Source organism: Centruroides sculpturatus, unplaced genomic scaffold (genome assembly GCF_000671375.1).
Source record: "Centruroides sculpturatus isolate CEXI.00-Female unplaced genomic scaffold, Cexi_2.0 scaffold72, whole genome shotgun sequence".
NCBI lineage: Eukaryota > Metazoa > Arthropoda > Arachnida > Scorpiones > Buthidae > Centruroides > Centruroides sculpturatus.
In genome coordinates, this window is record NW_019384336.1 from 1 (window position 1) to 18507 (window position 18507).

At 33.8% G+C, this 18507-nt stretch overlaps 1 pseudogene; it reads right to left on the minus strand.

Annotated features, from left to right (window-relative positions):
- Positions 1-1044: 1044 nt before the first annotated feature.
- Positions 1045-18507, minus strand: part of LOC111631704 — a 23803-nt pseudogene continuing 6340 nt past the window's right edge.

Sequence of the window (18507 nt, forward strand, 5' to 3'; positions counted from 1 at the left end):
ATTCGAATATTAGTGGCGGAGTGGAAGCGCCGCATTGTCAGCATCCAAAAAGCCAGATTCGCACGCGCGCTTTACAGAGCACCGACCTCACCCGGTTTAGCCGGTGGAAGCCTTGGACCTCGAGTGGATGCTACACATTTAACGCTTCCAATTCTGTTTTGGACCTGTTCTGGGCTGTTTGCCGCCCGCCCGCTAGATATTTGGCCGCCGTCGCCCGATTACGCGAATCGCGAGTAGATTTATAACTTAACCCAACTGATAAGAATTTACTGGTATGTTTTCACAATTGTTCTGTATAGTTAACAGGAGTTTTAAAAAATGTATTAAAATATTTGATATATTTATTATGCTTTTATTACGCTCTTCTATTTTGTATTACTTACAGATTTCAATGTTAAACCAGTGATATTACGATTTAGTATGTCCCATTTATAAGGGGATGTAGAAAAAAGTGTACAATTCTTGTATAATGTTAAAAAATTAACCGTTACTTTGACAGCATAATTTACAACTAAAGTTAATGAATGAGAGAGATGCGCGAGGCACGAAAAAAGCTCTAGAATTTATTTTCCTTAAATTTACGATTTAATTGGGAAGTAAACAAAACCCTGATGAAATAGCCGAAATTTTACTTAAACAAAAGTCTAACCGAACCATCTCTAGCCGAGTACAGTGAAGACTGATTTCTTCGTATTATTAATGTATTAAAGACAGAAATTTTTCCAGTTCGACGAGAGTGACCGAAAAGTTGTAAATTTTGGAAATTTCTGAGGACACTCGGTCTTAAAACAAATTAGTTAGAAAACAAATGACTATTAAGTTTAAGATATTTAGATTTTTACAGCTATGGTGAGAAACGTTTAAAATCTACAACGGCCCTGTCGCGTCCTTTGAAAAGATGACTGTAATCATTTTACTTTCTTGTAACGAAGCTTCTTTATTTCTTATTTATAATAAGAAAACATAATCTTACAATTCGAAAACGTTTTATTTTCATAACTATATAAATTACATAGAACAAACATTTCAATCAAAGTACACGTTTTGAAAGAACTATCAATAAAATGAATATTGGAAAACAATTCTAAAAAATTTAAAATTCGAAAATGGGCTATACGAATATTTATTCGAAAGGTGTTTCCTGCGATAACTTAATTTAAGCTGAATTTTCAAGACAATTTTTATGTCTTTTTCACTGTGTGAATGCGAAGATGACGTATTACATGATCTTTCGCCGAAAGTTTCCGTTTGCATTGATCACAAGCAAATGGCTATTCACCTGTATGAATGCGAAGATGTTTTACTAAACTTTGTCTTTGTGTAAAGCTCCGTTTGCAATGGTCGCAGGTAAAAGGTTTCTCTCCAGAATGAAACCTAACGTGCTGTCGTAAATAAGACTTATCACTAAATCTTCGAGCGCAGAAATGACAAGAGAACGGCTTTTCTCCCGTGTGAATGCGAAAATGATTTACTAAATGTTGTCTTTGTGTAAAGCTCCGTTTGCAATGGTCGCAGGTAAAAGGTTTCTCTCCAGAATGAATCCTAACGTGCTGTCGTAAATTCCACTCATGGCTGAATCTTCGTGTACAGAACTGACAAGAGAATGGCTTTTCTCCCGTGTGAATCCTGCGATGACGTTCCAAGTCGCTTTTCAGGCGAAAGGTTTTTCCACAATTTTCACAGAGAAATTTCTTTGCTTTTTCATGCACCAAATCTGTAGAAAAGTCAAACGATGTTAAATCTGAATTTACACATCAAACATAAATCAATAAATAGAAGCACAAATGCAAAAAAAGATATTTGTCTTATTGGCTATATCTTAAAAATAAATCTATATTTAATCTAAAATAAATCCAATTTCAAATTTATCGTAAAATGCAGAAAACAATCGTTTATAACAATTTCCTCGTTTCTTTCGGTCCCGACAAAAATTGTTCAAGGTTTATTTACAAAAACATTTTTCTCGATAAAATTATAACAAAGACAGTCCTTCCGATCTTTAAATCCATTTTCTCAGTAGTAAATGTTCATTATTTCTTCGAAACTTTCGGATTTCATCCGTAATTCTTCGGGCGAAATATTAAACTCCTCCAAAGTATATCTTAGAAGAAAAAAACGTATAGGTAAAACAGTATATAATAACAGTATATAATTCATTTTTATTATTAATTTGATAATTAAAAAAAATCTGGCAGACTTTTACATGACATATAAATATTAAATATACATACGACCTTTCGGGATACTTAAGGGAAGAACTGGAAAATCTAAAAAATAAACCAGATATATTAATGATCCATAATCCTCCGAGTACAGTATTTTCTTTCTCTTAACATTAAAGAGAAATAATGCGCCCTGTTTGAGTGGAAAGGGAATTTACGTCTAACAATACAGTAATACCCCGAACTTACACGATAGGTGGAATCGAGCGGCAACCGCGTAGGTCGAATTCGCGTAAGTCGGGGTATAATTTCGCATATAAATACATACAAATAATTTTTAATTGTGGCTAGAGACTAAATAAAACAACAATTTAGAAAAAAATGCTTAAATTAATAAAATCTTAGATACCGTGTTTCCCCGAAAATAAGACATTCGCAGAAAATAAGACCTAGCACAGATTTTGCTGAATTGCGAAATATAAGACCTCCCCCTGAAAGTAAGACCTAGCAAAGTTTTTTTAGTCGTAACGGTCATCGACAGATGGTTGAAAGTGGCCGTTGGCTTTTTGAAAGTACAGCCACTGATTGGTTAACAGACAATTACGCCACGCGGCATGGTTTGCATAAGACTATGGCTTGGGAATCACAGATTTGCATAACGTTACGGCTAGTGATGGCTAATTGGTCGGCCGGGAATTACGCCACATGACATTTGCATAGTGCTACGGTTTAGTAAGCACTAATTGGTCATCGAATCCGATGTTAATGCTATAAAAAGGCGACAGTTCGACACACCGGATATACGTCACTCTCGTCTAAGTTCGACTTGGGAATTTTTTTGTTCAATAATAAATATGAATTCTTCTTCCTGGAAAAAATAAGACATTCCCTGAAAATAAGACCTAGCGCCTTTTTCAGAGCAAAAATTAATATAAGACACTGTCTTATTTTCGGGGAAACACGGTAATACATATGTATAACAAATTAGGCCTATATTATTTTACAATTTTTCACATTTACTTGATTACCACACCATAGTTTTACACATTGTTTACATCTCAGCGATAATACCATGACGTTTACGAATGATGCTTGAATTTAAAGATTGAGCATTTTTCACAGCTTCGAGAATTTTTTCTTTGCCTTTTATAATTGTTCTGACCGTCAATTCCGATAGGTGAAACATCTTTGCCAATTCACAAATTTTCATTTTTGTATCGAAGTCTTTAATAATGGGTACGTTCGTAAACTCAAACGAGTTAAACGCGTTAGTAACGAATAACGATGACGTCATTCTCGTTTAACTCGTTCGACTATACGAACATGCCCAATGTTAACTTTACATTCCAAAGATAAAGTTTTTCTTTTCTTGTTTGATGCAGAAGAATTAGTTCTACTTCGTTTGGATGACGTAGTCAAGACTCCGTAGATATAACAAACACAGAAATAAATAACACAAAATAAATTGTAGCTATGTGTCGATTCCGCGCGACACGTCCGAACATGTAAGCCGAACAATAGTGTGGGGGGAGTGAGTAATCAAGGATTGCGTGGCGCTCAAACAAAAGACGAATCGACGAGATTTGAAAATCGCGTAACTCCGAGTTCGCGTAAGTCGGGGTAGCGTAAGTCGAGGTATTACTGTATAAACAAAAAATGACTCAAACCCTTTCAGTCGAGTTTTTCGACGTGCTAAGCAGCTAAGGGAATAAAGGAAATTGTGGCCCTCTTTAAATATAATAAAATACAGTGGTGCCTCGTATAACGTACTTAATCCGTTCCAGGTGCACGTCCATTAAGTGAAAAGTCCGTTAAACGAAACGCATTTTCCCATAGAAATACATGTTAAAACATAATTCGTTCCGCAGCATAAAATAACCGTACCATAAAAAAAAATGAAAATGGAACAGTCACCAATTATGCCGGGTAGTCAGATGTTGTGAGGAGGTGGAGGAACACTTATTTTACACATTCATATAGATACAGACTCTTTACACATTGCAGCGGGTCTCTTTTTATTGTTTTTTAATCGGAGTCAGATGTAGAAGAGGCTACCGGAGCTTGCAGGGTCAACTCCTCTTTGTTTTTTGACAGCTGGCTTCTTGAAAACATGTCCAAGGTGGTCTGTTTCTCTCTCTTCTTCAACACTTGTCGGAAATGACGGGCAAGGGTGTCATTGTAGAGATCATTGATCCTGTTGGCCTCAGCTCTGTTTGGATAATGAGTGTTGGTAAACTCCCGAACTTCTCCTCATTTGACAAAGAAGATTTTGTCAACTTTCACTCCTTCTGACGATTTCTTGCTTTGTTTCAATTGAAATCCCCTTTCTGTTTTTTAGAAGCCATGATTTGCACAACACTTGAATAAATGTAAATACCCTGCACTGAGGTGATGTACTGTGCGTAATAAACAAGGGAGCAAGCTAAATCCCAACGAGAGCTCTGTATTTCAGATATACTAATAATATATTCTAATAATACTAATATATTATAAAAATAGCAGATTGTCATTGGCAACGGCAAACGAGTGGAAACATCATTCGCACTTGTTCACAGCCAGTCCGTTGTTCGAGTCACGTAACGGCCAAACAGAAAGTCCGTTGTTCGCAGCGTCCGTTATTCGAGGCACCACTGTATTCATTAATTTCAAGAAACCCATTTATATTTACATTAACTTATCGATTTACAGTAGTACCTCAGGATACGAACGCTCCAGCATACGAAATTTTCAGGATACGACACGAAATTCGAACATATTTTTGCTCCACGGTACGAACAAAAACTCACCATACGACGTTACATTAGTTCGCAGCGCCATTTGTTATTTACTTCTGTTCATCGGTCTTGGTCCTCGTGTTTGCTTCGTGGTGGAAAAATCTCGTTCGATAAAGGAAATCTTGATATAATATCAGAAAGTGACCGATTTTATTGAAAAGAAACATCCCGAAAAGGTTCACATTGGCCGTGTTGCCGCTCGGAATAATGACATTTGCCTGTCATTTTAGTAACATTTTAAAAAGTAGGCAAAGCCAAACTTCTTTGGATAGATATTTTACCAAGCGACCTCTATCCAATGAAAGTGCTGGTGGAAGTGAAGAAAAGAAAGCAAAAAGCAGTGAATAAAAAATTTAAAAAAAATATATCAAAAAACACTATTTTTTTATCATTTCTAAGATATTTTTAAGTTATTGTTATATTATGTTATGTAAGTTAAGTTTTAGTATCATTTTCCTTCTCCCGCCACCAGTACACACCTCCACCGCCACCGATCCTCAAAGGTAAAGTGCAAATAAAACTACTTTTTTTTTTTTATCAATTATTATTCTATTATGGCTATTTATACATTTACAACTGCAAAACGCATTTTTCAGTGTTTTCCTTGCCAAAGTCATTTTTTCCAATGTACCACTTAGCTTTGAGTGCGTTTTTCGCGTTGGAACAGATTATTTGATTTTACATGTAATCGTATGGGGAAAAACGATTCACCTTACGACATTTTGATGACACCATCTCAGTTTCGAAACGGATTAATTTCGTATCCTGAGGTACTACTGTAAATCTTAAAAATATTTTAATTCCTTAATCTGTTTAAGTATTTACTCGGAGATTCCAATTGAAACGTTCGTCTCACCTCATAAGTTCAACATTACCGTTGTCGGCATTTCTCTTCCTTGCAACAAATCTCCTTCCTTTCTTAATTAAAAAAGTCTGCATTTTCTCCTTTTAATAATGCACAAATTCCGAATCTTCTTTTCCAAGTTTAATCGAATTGGTGGTTAAGTCGGCAGTTACAAATTTATAAAAGACTAGTAGCTACACCTGGCATTCAAAAGCAAAAAGTCAAAAAACATCGAGGTCACTCGCTAAGGATACGTAGTTTCTTTAACATAAATTTATCTCGAGTGTATATCGCATATTCCCAATTGAATAATTATTAATACACAATACGCGTAATTATTTATTGCTAATCGAAACGTCCATCGACATTTATTATCTGTTATTATCTTTCAATGTTTAATTATTCTCGTCGTTTCGACATTGTAGTTATTGATTGTATTGTAGCTGCTTCCTCTGATAACTGAAAATTTAGCGTATATTCTTGACTACTTTTTATCTTTTTCAATTTTCTTCTTTACTTTATACAATAAAAAAAATTTCCGCTGAAAACAATTTCGTCCGAAGCGTATACGAAATATACTTTCATTGAAAAGATTTAAGGACAATTGTCGTGTGTTACACGAATGAAGCTGTTCTATGTGTTCTTTTTCTAGTCGCATGTCTAAGCAGTTGTCCAGTTCTCTTCACGCATTGGCTGGATGATGGTAATTGCAACGATAATAAGGTCCCGGGGCTTTGCCAAAGACGTGGATAATGGTGGCTCGTAAACCGTGTTCTTTAGATACCCCAGCAGAAGAGAGTTCAACCGGCGAGTGGTCTGAACGCGTGCAAAGCATCGATACACAGCTTCATCGTTGATGCTACGTCCATTCTAGCAGTGTGGGTGTTCAGCGTTCGAGTACCGACGCACGTCAGTATGCAATATACCTCAGAAGCTCCATTCTTCTCTAAACAAAGTAAAAGAAAAGTCTTTTGTTTCTTAGCCACAATTTTGACAACGAATGCCGCTTGGTGTGTGGCGAGGAAATAATCGAAAGTGTGCTTCAAATTTGAAAAGTTCTCTTCTGTTTAGTGTCTGGAGTGTATGACCAAGTGCGATAGTATGAAGTTACTGAAGTTTAAAAACGTTTGGAAACTCCAGGAAACAATTATGCCGGCACTTTTAAGCATTCGGATTGGATATCAAATGTTGCAGCTTCAATTCGAATTTCTATAATTTTCTGCAAGTGACAGTAGAATAATTTGCAGTTTTGTGCGATATAAAAAGGCGTAAACGTAGACTTATGTAACCAAGAAATTTTGTTAGTCCTGAAAATCCTGACAGTCATAATGTTGAATTTAAAAGATGAGATGAAACTTTTACGTGAAATACTTTCAAGTAAAAATTTAATTTTTTAACCGAAATAAGTAGGAGATTTTTATATTTTATACGATAACCCAGTGAATATATAAATGAATTTAATAGATCCGATAAATATTTACTAAATTTGACGAATAAATTGAGGTCATCCCGTAATTTCAACCACACTATTTTAGTGTTTATATTAATTATTAAAAACAATTGTTTATGACGACTTCTTCTTTTTCTGTTCTCTTAAAAGAGCTGTTCAAAATTTTATCTATTAAACATACATTATTCAATGTGAATTCGCTAGAAAAAGCAAAGCTTTCAGTTTTTAAAACATTTGCTTACAAGTTAAATAGCTCAATCCCATCGTGTAAAAAGTTGAGGTTCTGAGAATCTGTTGGGTAAATTAATATATTTTATTTTACATAATCGGTTATCCGAAACATCGATCTGCCGAACAACCCCAGTCCCCAATTGATTCGGATAATCGACGCTCTACTGTATTACCTTTCAATGCTTAATTATTTACGTCGTTTCGGCATTGCAGTTATTGATTGTATTGTAACTGCTTCCTCTGATAACTGGGAAATTTAGCGTATATTCGTGACTACTTTTCAACTTTTTCAATTTCTTCCTGTAATTTATACAATAAAGGAGTTCACGTTGAAATCAATTTCAACTGGAATGTATATGAAATGCAATTTTATTTAAAAGAATTAGAAACAATCTAAGTTTGTGTCGTTACGATATGTACTAGTGGCGACACTAGAGGCCATCCGAGGGTCGTCCATCGTCAGTCATAGAGCGCACCACGCGTGTCTCTTCTTGTAAAGCGTTTAGTTGTAATAAATAATACGTTAAGTTTGCTAGTCGTCTTAATAGTGTAGTATACAACATATAATATAACGTGTGTTACAGGAATAAAACTGTTCTACATATTTCTTTTGCTAGTCGCACGTGTCCAAGCAATTGTTCAGTTTTTATCACGCAATGTAGCATTCTTCTTTGGATGATCGTAATTGCGGCGGTAATGCGGTCCCGGTGCTTTGCCAATGATGTGGATAATAGTGGCACATAAACCGTGTTCTTTAGATATTCCAACAGAAATAAAATTCACCCAGTGTGTGGAAACTTCTGGAAAGCATCAATACAGAGCTAAGTCATTGTTGATACAAACCTCAGTACCGACGCACCTCACTATGTACAGTACCTCAAAAGCTCCATTCATTTTAAAACAAAGTAATAAAAAAGTCTTTTGTTTCGTAGCCACAATTTTCAGAACGAACATCCAATGCCATTTGGTATCTCGCAAGGAAATCTTCGTGACTGCGCTTCACATTTCGAGAGTTTCTCTATTGATTCGTAACTACAGTGGATACTCAGCGCGATACTTTGAAGTTTCAGAACTTTAAACCCCGACAATTTATTTATAATAACACGGTATATCTGCAGACTTAAACATAAATGTTTGAACTATAATGGGTAAAAACAAATAAAGAATGCTTATAAAGTCCAGAAACAATCATGCTATCATTTGTAAGCATTCGTATTGGATATCATGAGCTGCAGCTTCAATTCGAATTTCTATAATTTACAAGCTTATTCAAGCGACATTAGATTAGAATAATGTAAAGATTTGTGCGTTATGAAATGGCGCGAACGTAGACTAAGAAGTTTTGTTACTAAAAGGAAAATCCTGACAACCATAATATTGAATTTAAAGGATAAGATGAGCTTTTCACGTAAAACATTTCCAAGTAAAAATTCATTTTTCAAATGAAATAAGGAAGAAATTTTTATATTTTATACGATAACCTACTTANAATAATAATGATGGCTATTGTATCGTTAAAAATTATTTTTTTATTTTGTACGAACAAAATAAATATATTGAAAAATATAAAAACAATAAAAATTTATACTTCAGAAGTTAATTTAGTATCAAAAACGTAAAATATTTCAGTAGCCGAAGATATAACCAATAATTACAGCGCCACAGCACTGGCGAAAATTTAAATTTGTCCAGTGGAATTCCTTCGGATAACCGACCTTCGGGTAAACGACGCTCTACTGTAAATAAAATTTTAAACAGTTTTTCTAAGAAAACAGCAAAGAAAGAAGTCGTCATAAACAATTGTTTTTAATAATTAATATAAACACTAAAATAGTGTGGTTGAGTGCCACACACCAAGCGACATTCGACGGTCGTTGTCAAAATTGTGGCTACGAAACAAAAGACTTTCCTGTTACTTTGTTTTAAGAAGAATAAAGCTTCCGAGGTACAGTACATACTGAGGTGCGTTGGTACTCGAACGCCGAACTCCCTCGCCGCTAGAATGGACGTTGAATCAACGATGAAGCTCTGTATCGATGCTTTCCACGCGTTCAGACCACTCGCCTTGTGAATGTTTTTTTCCGTTGGAGTATCTAAAGAACACGGTTTATGAGCTACCATTATCCACGTCATTGGCAAAGCTCCGGGACCTCATTACATCTGCAATTACGACCATCCAGCCAATGCGTGAGGACTGAACAATTGTTTAGACATGCGACTAGAAAAAGAACACATAGAACAGCTTTATTCGTGTAACACAAACTTCCATTGTTCCTAGGGTTGCCACCTCAAAACTTAGTCTCGCCCGGAGACGATGATTTAAGAAACAAAAAAAAACCCATATGCATACATATACAGTTTTATTATTTATATAAATCCCATAAAAAACAATTAAGTTTTAATCGTGCGTCATTAAAGGTTGATTAAAATCGCGATAAAATTTTTTCGCGCGGGTAAAAANCGATTGTCCATATCGTTGTTCTCGGAATACGGTAGGAAACAGTTAAATCTCGAACATGCGTGCCACCTTCGTATTTCTCGACAATCTCTTTTATCAGTTCCATTGTGATTCTAGTCATTTTTTTTATTAGTTTTCTGTTGCTTTTCTTAACCTTTTTGCAATTCATCATTAATTAAAATAAGAAAATTTTACTTACAAATTAAAATGAGAAGAAATTTAGCAAAGTTATAAACCGTGGCACCGCGAACGTCTAGTCTGGTCTAATACACCGATAGTGCTACTTGTTCATAGATGGCGCGTATAGTTGAATTACGTCGTATACCGAACAAAATTTGTTTCGTCCAAACAGGACGTATTCCGAACTGGACGTATTCTAATGCAGACGTATACCGAGGTACCACTGTACTAGTCTATAACTTACCATTAATCGACCAACATTAACACTGATTATCAAAATATCAGCTATGTACGCTATATCATTTCACTCTCAATAGACATCTCTTGACACAAAAAGGAGTACATCCACATAGCATGCAGCAGCACTGCGCCTATGCCAGTTATAGACGTTATGCCTTTAAGCCAACGACTACCACACTAGTAATTCGGTACACGGAGGAAGAAATATATGCGACGGTTTGCATATAATTTTGTACATATTCATTTCAACTTGCACAACCCGGAGAAATATTAATTAACCCCGGAGCCCGGAGATAACTCACTCAATCCCGGAGTCTCCGGGTCAAACCCGGACAGGTGGCAACCCTAATTGTTCCTAAATCTTTTCAATTAAAATATATTTTCATATACGCTTCGGACGAAATTGTTTTCTGCAGGAATTATTTTATTGTATAAATTAAAGGAAGAAATTGAATAAAGTTGAAAAGCAGTCACGAATATACGCTATAATTCCCAGGTATCAGAAAAAGCAGTTACACTATAATCAATAACTGCAATTCCGAAACGACCAGAATAATTGAGCATGGAAAGATAATAACAGATGATAAACGTCGATAGACGTTTTGATTGGCAATAAATAATTACTCGTATTGTGTAATAAGAATTATTCAATTGGGAATACGCGATATACACTCGAGATAAAATTATGTGAAAGAAATTACGTAACATTAGCGAGTGATATCTATGTTTTTTGACTTTTCCATTTTGAATATCAGGCGGCGCCACTATTTTTTTAATTTGTAACTGTCAACTTAACCGACAATTTGTTTAAACTTGGAAAAGAAGATTCGAAGTTCGTGCATTGTAAAAAGAAGAAAATGCAGTCTTTTTTAATTCGCGTTTTTCACCGGATGCTCGCCCTCTGGTGTTTAAAAACAGAACTACTCTATCTGGGTCGTTTGAATGTTCTTCGTATATTGTCAACAGTAGAGATGAATAGTAAAAGTAAAGCTTTCTGTTGTGTTCCAAATTTTAATTCCAAAGCCATACGCGATCCCGATATAAGTTTTCATGTATTCCCACATGAAAAACAGATGATTTTTCGTAAATCAGAATTCGGAGAATCTCAGAAATGTAACCGACGGAAAGAGTGGATTCGACTGCTAAGAATTGGCAAAAAAGTTACGAAGTATATGGTAGTATGTTCGAAACATTTTACTCCTGAAGATTATATTTTGTCATGTATGCTATCATGTTTTTATAAATATGTTTAGATTATTGTAATTCGATAGTATTAAAAAATCAAACTGAAAAAGATTGCATAGAGTCTAAGTATAAAGTAATTTAGTATTTGTATTCGTTTTTAACCTATACTATAGGATTATCTTCAATAAAATGTAATTCTATTCAATTTTATATGATATGTCGATAAACTTTAAAATTCGAGTAATTTTGTGTGGGATAGAAGTCAATGCTGATGTTTGCAGACAAAGAGCACAAAAATGTACAGAACGATCTTGCTCGTTTTTCTCGATAATACCACATAAAATGACGTGTCCTGCTAGTAACACTTGTTCTCCTTCTATAAAATTTCTCGATGAACTGCTACAAGTAGCATATTTCATTATATCAGATAGTACTATATAATTCATTTTACATTGACGACTAACAAACGACCCAGATAGAGTAACCATTTTGTAAAAATACAGCGCCCTCTATAGTTCATGAAAAACGCTAATTAAGAGAGGGAGAAGATTTGTTGCAAGGAAGAGAAATGCCGACAACGATAATGTTGAATTTATAAGGTGAGACGAACGTTTCAATTGGAATATTTCCAATATTCGAACAGATTAAATAATTAGGATATTTTAAAGATTTAATTCGATAAACTAGTGTAAATATAAATGGGTTTGGTGAAATTAATGAATATTTTATTATATTTACACAGGGATACAATTTCCTTTATTCCGAAAGCACGTGGAAAAATTCGACTGAAAGGTTTTGAATCACCTTTTGTCTGTCGTTGGACGTAAATTCTCTTTTCACTTAAATAAGGCGCATTATTTCTCTTTAATGTTATGAAAAGGAAAATACTCGGAGGTTGTATCACTTTACGGATTATTAACATATCTGGTTTATTTTTTAGATTTTCCAGTTCTGTCCTTAAATATCCCGAAAGATCGTATGTATATTTAATATTTATATGTCATGTAAAAGTCTGTCAGATTTCTTTTAAGTAACAAATTAATAATAAAAATTAAAGTTTTATTTTACAATGTTTGATATTTACGTTTCTTCTTCTAACATATACTTAGGAGTTCAACATTTCGCCCGAAGAATTAAGAATTAAATCTGAAAGTTTCGAAGAAAGAAGTGAACATCTACTGCTGAGAAAATGGATTTAAAGATCAGAAAGACTTTCTTTGTGATAAATTTATCGAGAAAAATGTCTTTGTAAATAAACCTTAAACAATTTTTGTCGGGACCGAAAGAATCGAAGAAATTGTTATAAACGGTTCTTTTCTGTATTTTACGATAAATTTCTGTTTTGAAATTGGATTCATTTTAGATTAAATATAGATATATTTTTAAGATATAGCCAATAAGTCGAATATCTATTTATTTTTTGGTTCTATTTACTGATTTATGTTCGATGTGTAAATTCAGATTTAACATCGTTTGACTTTTCTATAGATTTTGTGCATGAAAATGCAAAGAAATTTCGTTGTGAAGATTGTGGAAAAGAATTCCGTGTCAAGTCCAAATTAGAAAGTCATCGCAGGATTCACACGGGAGAAAAGCCATTTTCTTGTCAGTTCTGCGCTGGAAGATTCAGTCATAAGTGCAGTTTACTACGGCACGTTAGGATTCATTCTGGAGAGAAACCTTTTACTTGCGACCATTGCAAACGGAGCTTTATAGAAAGACAAAATCTAGTAAGACATCTTCGCATTCACACTGGCGAAAATCCATTTGCTTGTGATCACTGCAAACGGAGATTTTCGAGGAAAGATTGTTTAATACGTCATCTTCGCATTCACACAGGGCAAAATACTTGAAAATTGTCTTAAAAATTCAGTTTAAGTTATCACAGGAAACACCTTTCAAATAAATATTCGTAAAGCTTTTTCTCTCTTTTAAATTTTGATTGTTTTAGAATTCTTCCAGTATTTATTTTATGGATGTTCTTTCAAAACTTGTAATCTGATTTAAATATTTGTCTTGTGTAATTTATATAGTTATGACAATAAAACGTTTTCGAATTGTAAGATTGTCTTTTCTTATTGTAATTAAGAAATAAAGAAGCTTTGTTAGAAGAAAGTAAAATGGTGACAGTCATCGTTGAATAAAAAATGACTGAAGTTTTAATTTACCTTTTGAATCGTTGAATGCAGCGTGTCGGAAAATACAGTCGATCCCTATCTATAACACCGTTGATAATTCCGTTTTATATGAACTCCATGTTGTGCGAGTCACTTAGATTTTACAAATACTTCTGCCGGGCTGTGAACGGCTCACGTATTTGTAGAATCTAAGTGACTCGCACAACATGGAATTCATATAAAACGGAATTATCAACGGTGTTATAGGCGGGTCGATTGTACTCAGAGGTTGACATCACATTATTTTATATCTTATTTAGTAAAAAGAAAAATTTATATGTACGGACTAGTGTTTCTGAAACGAGATTCCCGGATCCCGGGATCCCGGTTGTTTTTTTAACCCGAGAAATTTTCTTATCCTGGGAAATCCCGCAAATTTCTTAAAAATGCACTTTTTTCCTATTTTGTGTTAAGGTTAAGAAATTTTGCAGATAAAAAGCATAATTATCTCATTCACTTCAGAATACATTTGTATTAATTAATTTTAAACCAACCCATTAGTTTTTTTTTTTTATTTTTGCTTGTTATGGCATGTCACAAATGGTCAATAATCAATAAGTAGCTTATTTGTGGCAGGACTCTGAAAATTCTTTACTTGTCAGAACCCGTAATATATGGAATAATTGTACTTACGCTGTCTTAATTGTTCTCATTCACGAGAAAACTCGTGAAGGTTACATAGCGTTACGTAAAATTCTGTACTTAAGGCCACTTTTGACAAAAAAATTTTTTTTTGAATTTTTGGAATGTTTTTTAGGTCCCCAAAATTTTTCAAAATTTTTTGCCCGCGCGAAAAAATTTTATCGCGATTTTAATGAGCCTTTGATAAGGCTCAATTAAGGCTTAATTGTTTTTTAATGGGAGTTTTTTATCAAATTTATTTCATGGTTCCTAAGTTGTAGCGCACGGATTTGACTTCGGTAAAGTTATTTAAAGCTGCTTTCTGATGTCAAAAACGACCTCCAAATGTTTTTAAAATTTTTTTAATTAATCGATTTTTTTATATACAGTAGAACCCCTCTAATCCGTCACCTTTGGGACTGGGGGTATGGTCGGAACGCAGAAAAGGTCGGATTATCAGAAAAAAGTAAAATAAACAATCTTCCCTTTGTCCATTCTTTGTAGTACTGCTAATTTTTCATTTAGTGAAAGAGTAACGTGTTTACGTTTCACTCCTGACATGTTGTCAACACACACAAAACTGTACACATACACACAATATAAAACAATACTGTAACGAATACAGAATAACACTACGGACGGTGAGTCACCGACGAGTTGGGACAAGTTTCTCGACTCCGACTACGGTCGGATTAACCGGAGTGACGGACTAGCCGAGGGCGAACTAGAGGGGTTCTACTGTACTGTATTAATTTAATTAATTAAGGGGGTCAGAAATCGCAAATAAAATTTTTAATTTTTTAAAAATATTTAAAAATATCCGTGTCGGTCAAAGTCACCTTACTTTAAACCCTTGTCCTCCAGAGACGTATATGAGAATGCCCCGGAAAATCGGACTCCAGCTGTGTTCAAGGTCACCCAGCTGTGTAAACAATGACTCATCAATGTTAAATTTCACAAAAAAAGGAGACAAAGAAAAATAAAATTTGAAGCTTTTTCTTCAAAATTAACGCATTTCTTTCGTTTTTTTCAGTTTTAAGTATTTTTAATATATTTTAATATTAATCTTTTATTAATTTAATAAATGGTCGGGAATGAAGGGGTTAATTTTTAACCATGCCCAGTAGCTTCATTAAATCCGTAACGCCAGATTGCGCAAATTGGGCAAAGATACAAACGAGTATAAAGTCTGCAAGTATGAAGATTTTTCTTCATAAACCTGATTATTAAAGCCAAACGAATTGCCGAATTATCGAGCTATAAGCTCGATGCTGCTATTAAAGCAACCCACGTAGACAAATCAAAAATACTAGGGAGCAAAAGAAGTACTACAATCTCGAAAACGAACTCGAAATCTTCCAGGCTATGGGTGAAAAAATACATAATATCTGTCTTCTCTTAAACGGATTAAACACGATTCCAATCACATCGATTGAATCGAAAAGGGCATTCTCGGTAGTAAGACATTTCATTACTAAAATAAGAATTAGAGTGAGTGATCGGAGTATTGATCATCTTTGCTTTTTAAAATCTTATAAAAGTTGTATTGTATTTTATTTAAAAAACAATAATTACCTTCTAAGTTATAAGTTTGATCTAAGTTCAATTTTTAATTTTTAACTCAATTCAAAGCATTTTTGTTGTTGTTGTTGTTGTTGTTGTTGTTGTTGTATGCAGTTTCTAGCAAACTTTAATAAATTTTTTATATTTGTGAAAATTTCTACGTAATTCAAAGATAATTTATATTATATATCTTACACAGCATTATTAATATGATTTTGAATGATACAAAACTTTAAAATTACTTTAAAAAATGAAAAATAATTATATCATTTAATTTCAAGATATTTTGTATACCTTAAAAATAATTGATTCGATCCTGGAATTTCCCGGGAACCCAGGAAACAGTTCCCTTTTATCCCGGAATTCCGGGACAAGCAAAAGACCGGGAAATCAGAAACCCTAGTACGAACTCATAAGAAAACACATTAGAATCATGAATATCTATTTTAACACAAAATAAAATAATGTTCATGATAGCGCATAGTAAGAAGCCTGTATAAAGCAATACAGTAATAATAAGAATTGGTAATAACAATGAATTTTAGTCAATTTTCGTAGCTTGTCAATTCCCGTAGCTTGTCTAAGACGTTTTTCTTCATCTTTTGTCTGAATTGTTGGATGTAATAATTTGACTAACATTTGATTTCAAATCTTATAATGTGAAAAGTGTTAAGGAATGTTAATTTTGTACTGTTCAACAATCAGGGTGCGTCATATAGTTCCCCACCTTATTTTGTACAGAGTTCCGCCATGTTAGAAGCTAGACAAAAGGGTTGTGCTGTACTTTGTATTTGTTTGTTCAATAAAACATAGTTTACACTCAAACAGTTTATCATCGTACACAATCTCTTCACTTTTAACAGAAAGTACTCAGAGAATGACATTACATTATGAATCATCAAGAAAAATACTATAATATCAATCATTTAACTTTAAAATTTTTCGTGTCTTTTTTCTGTTATGAAAGATCTTACGGTAGAGATGGATTTATAAAAATATCGTAAATTTTAATAACGAATAGCATTTTTATTAAGTCTGGCCTCATCCGAGGTATGACACGTGATCCTCTCTTTATCTTCCCACTCGCTCCAGCTTCAACTAGGAAAATTTAATAGCACAATTTTCCTTATAAACAAGTTATCGTGCTAAATTTCGTTTCTTCGTCTTTACCTAATTTAATATATTAAGAAATTGATGCCAACACAAACACGGGAAAATAAAACTCAAAGCATATAGAATAACAAGAAAAATCGAGAGAAAAAAGAAAAAATAAAGATGCAAATTCAAAAACTATGCAATAAATTGGATATACCTTAATACATACAAAAATCGCTAGTAATCGTCGAAGCTATCTTTAAATGACGAAGATAAATTCATATACCTTATTTGAATGAGGTTGAAACAATTTTTACGTACCAACCGATCATATTCATTACGATATAGGATGATACCGAAAACTTCTACCATAAAGATACTGCAATTTAACAAAGGCAGAAAGGCGATATATTGCGTAAACGGAAAGTAAATAAATTCATCTGGAGCTGAGGCAATCCGTGGTTTTGTACTCCAGCCGAGAGAAGAGTTGAATGTTCAAAATTCCGAGCTGCGCTCAGCTCATTTGTATATCTGTATCAAGGACGATCAGCACCCGATAGTTTTCCACTCACAATTTTCATGTTTTTAGCGTATTTGCATAATTTAAATCAAGACTCGAAGCAACGATATAATATTCAATGTATTTCCAAAATATATGTATCAGTTTATATGAAAATTATTAAGAAATGTAAATTATTTAAATAGAAGAAAATTTATAGAATATAAATCGTAAACACCGTTTTTATAACGATAACTTTTCTAAATTATATTCTTTATAAACGAGAATCTATATATATAAAAATGAATGTATGTCTGTGTGTGTGTTTGTCCTTCATGAATTACCACACCGTTTATCCGATTGCCGTAAAACTTTGGGAAGTTTTTTTAATTTTTTAATACACTCCCGCGAAGTACATTTATCCTAAGATAGATGGCGCGCGTTTACACGAGCATTCGCGCACAGTGTGTTCGATCAATTTCAAATTGTGAAGACCGTTTCCCCCCTTCAAAAAATATCTCTATATATGCATTTGTGAACTGTTATTTACGATATTTGTAATAATTTGTGTTTTATCACTTTATTTCAACTTTTTTTAGCTAATTATGTATTCGCTCGAGCTTCGTTATAACCTTAACTGTACCCCGAACAACAACCGATGTTGTAGGAAGAAATTCGTGTATTTTACCGATCTAGTTATCTCCCTTTTCCAAATTTTAATATCAACTCAAAATAATTTAAAAAGACAAATTACAATAAAACGGTTTATTATCCAATCATGAGAAATTTCACAACACGCCAAGGAAGAGAGGAAGGAGCAATTAAATAATGAAAATTATAAAGGATTTTAAAAAATATATAAAAATGAGGAATATCGCACTTCTGACAATCGCTGCGAGTGTGTGGGTTAAATTTGGAGAATCCGTGCTTCTCGCATGGACAACTGTATGTGGCCGGCTCACGCGTCGGAAAACCTTCTGATTTATTCGTGTACGCACCAGACGGAAAAACAAAAAATATCGTGTATC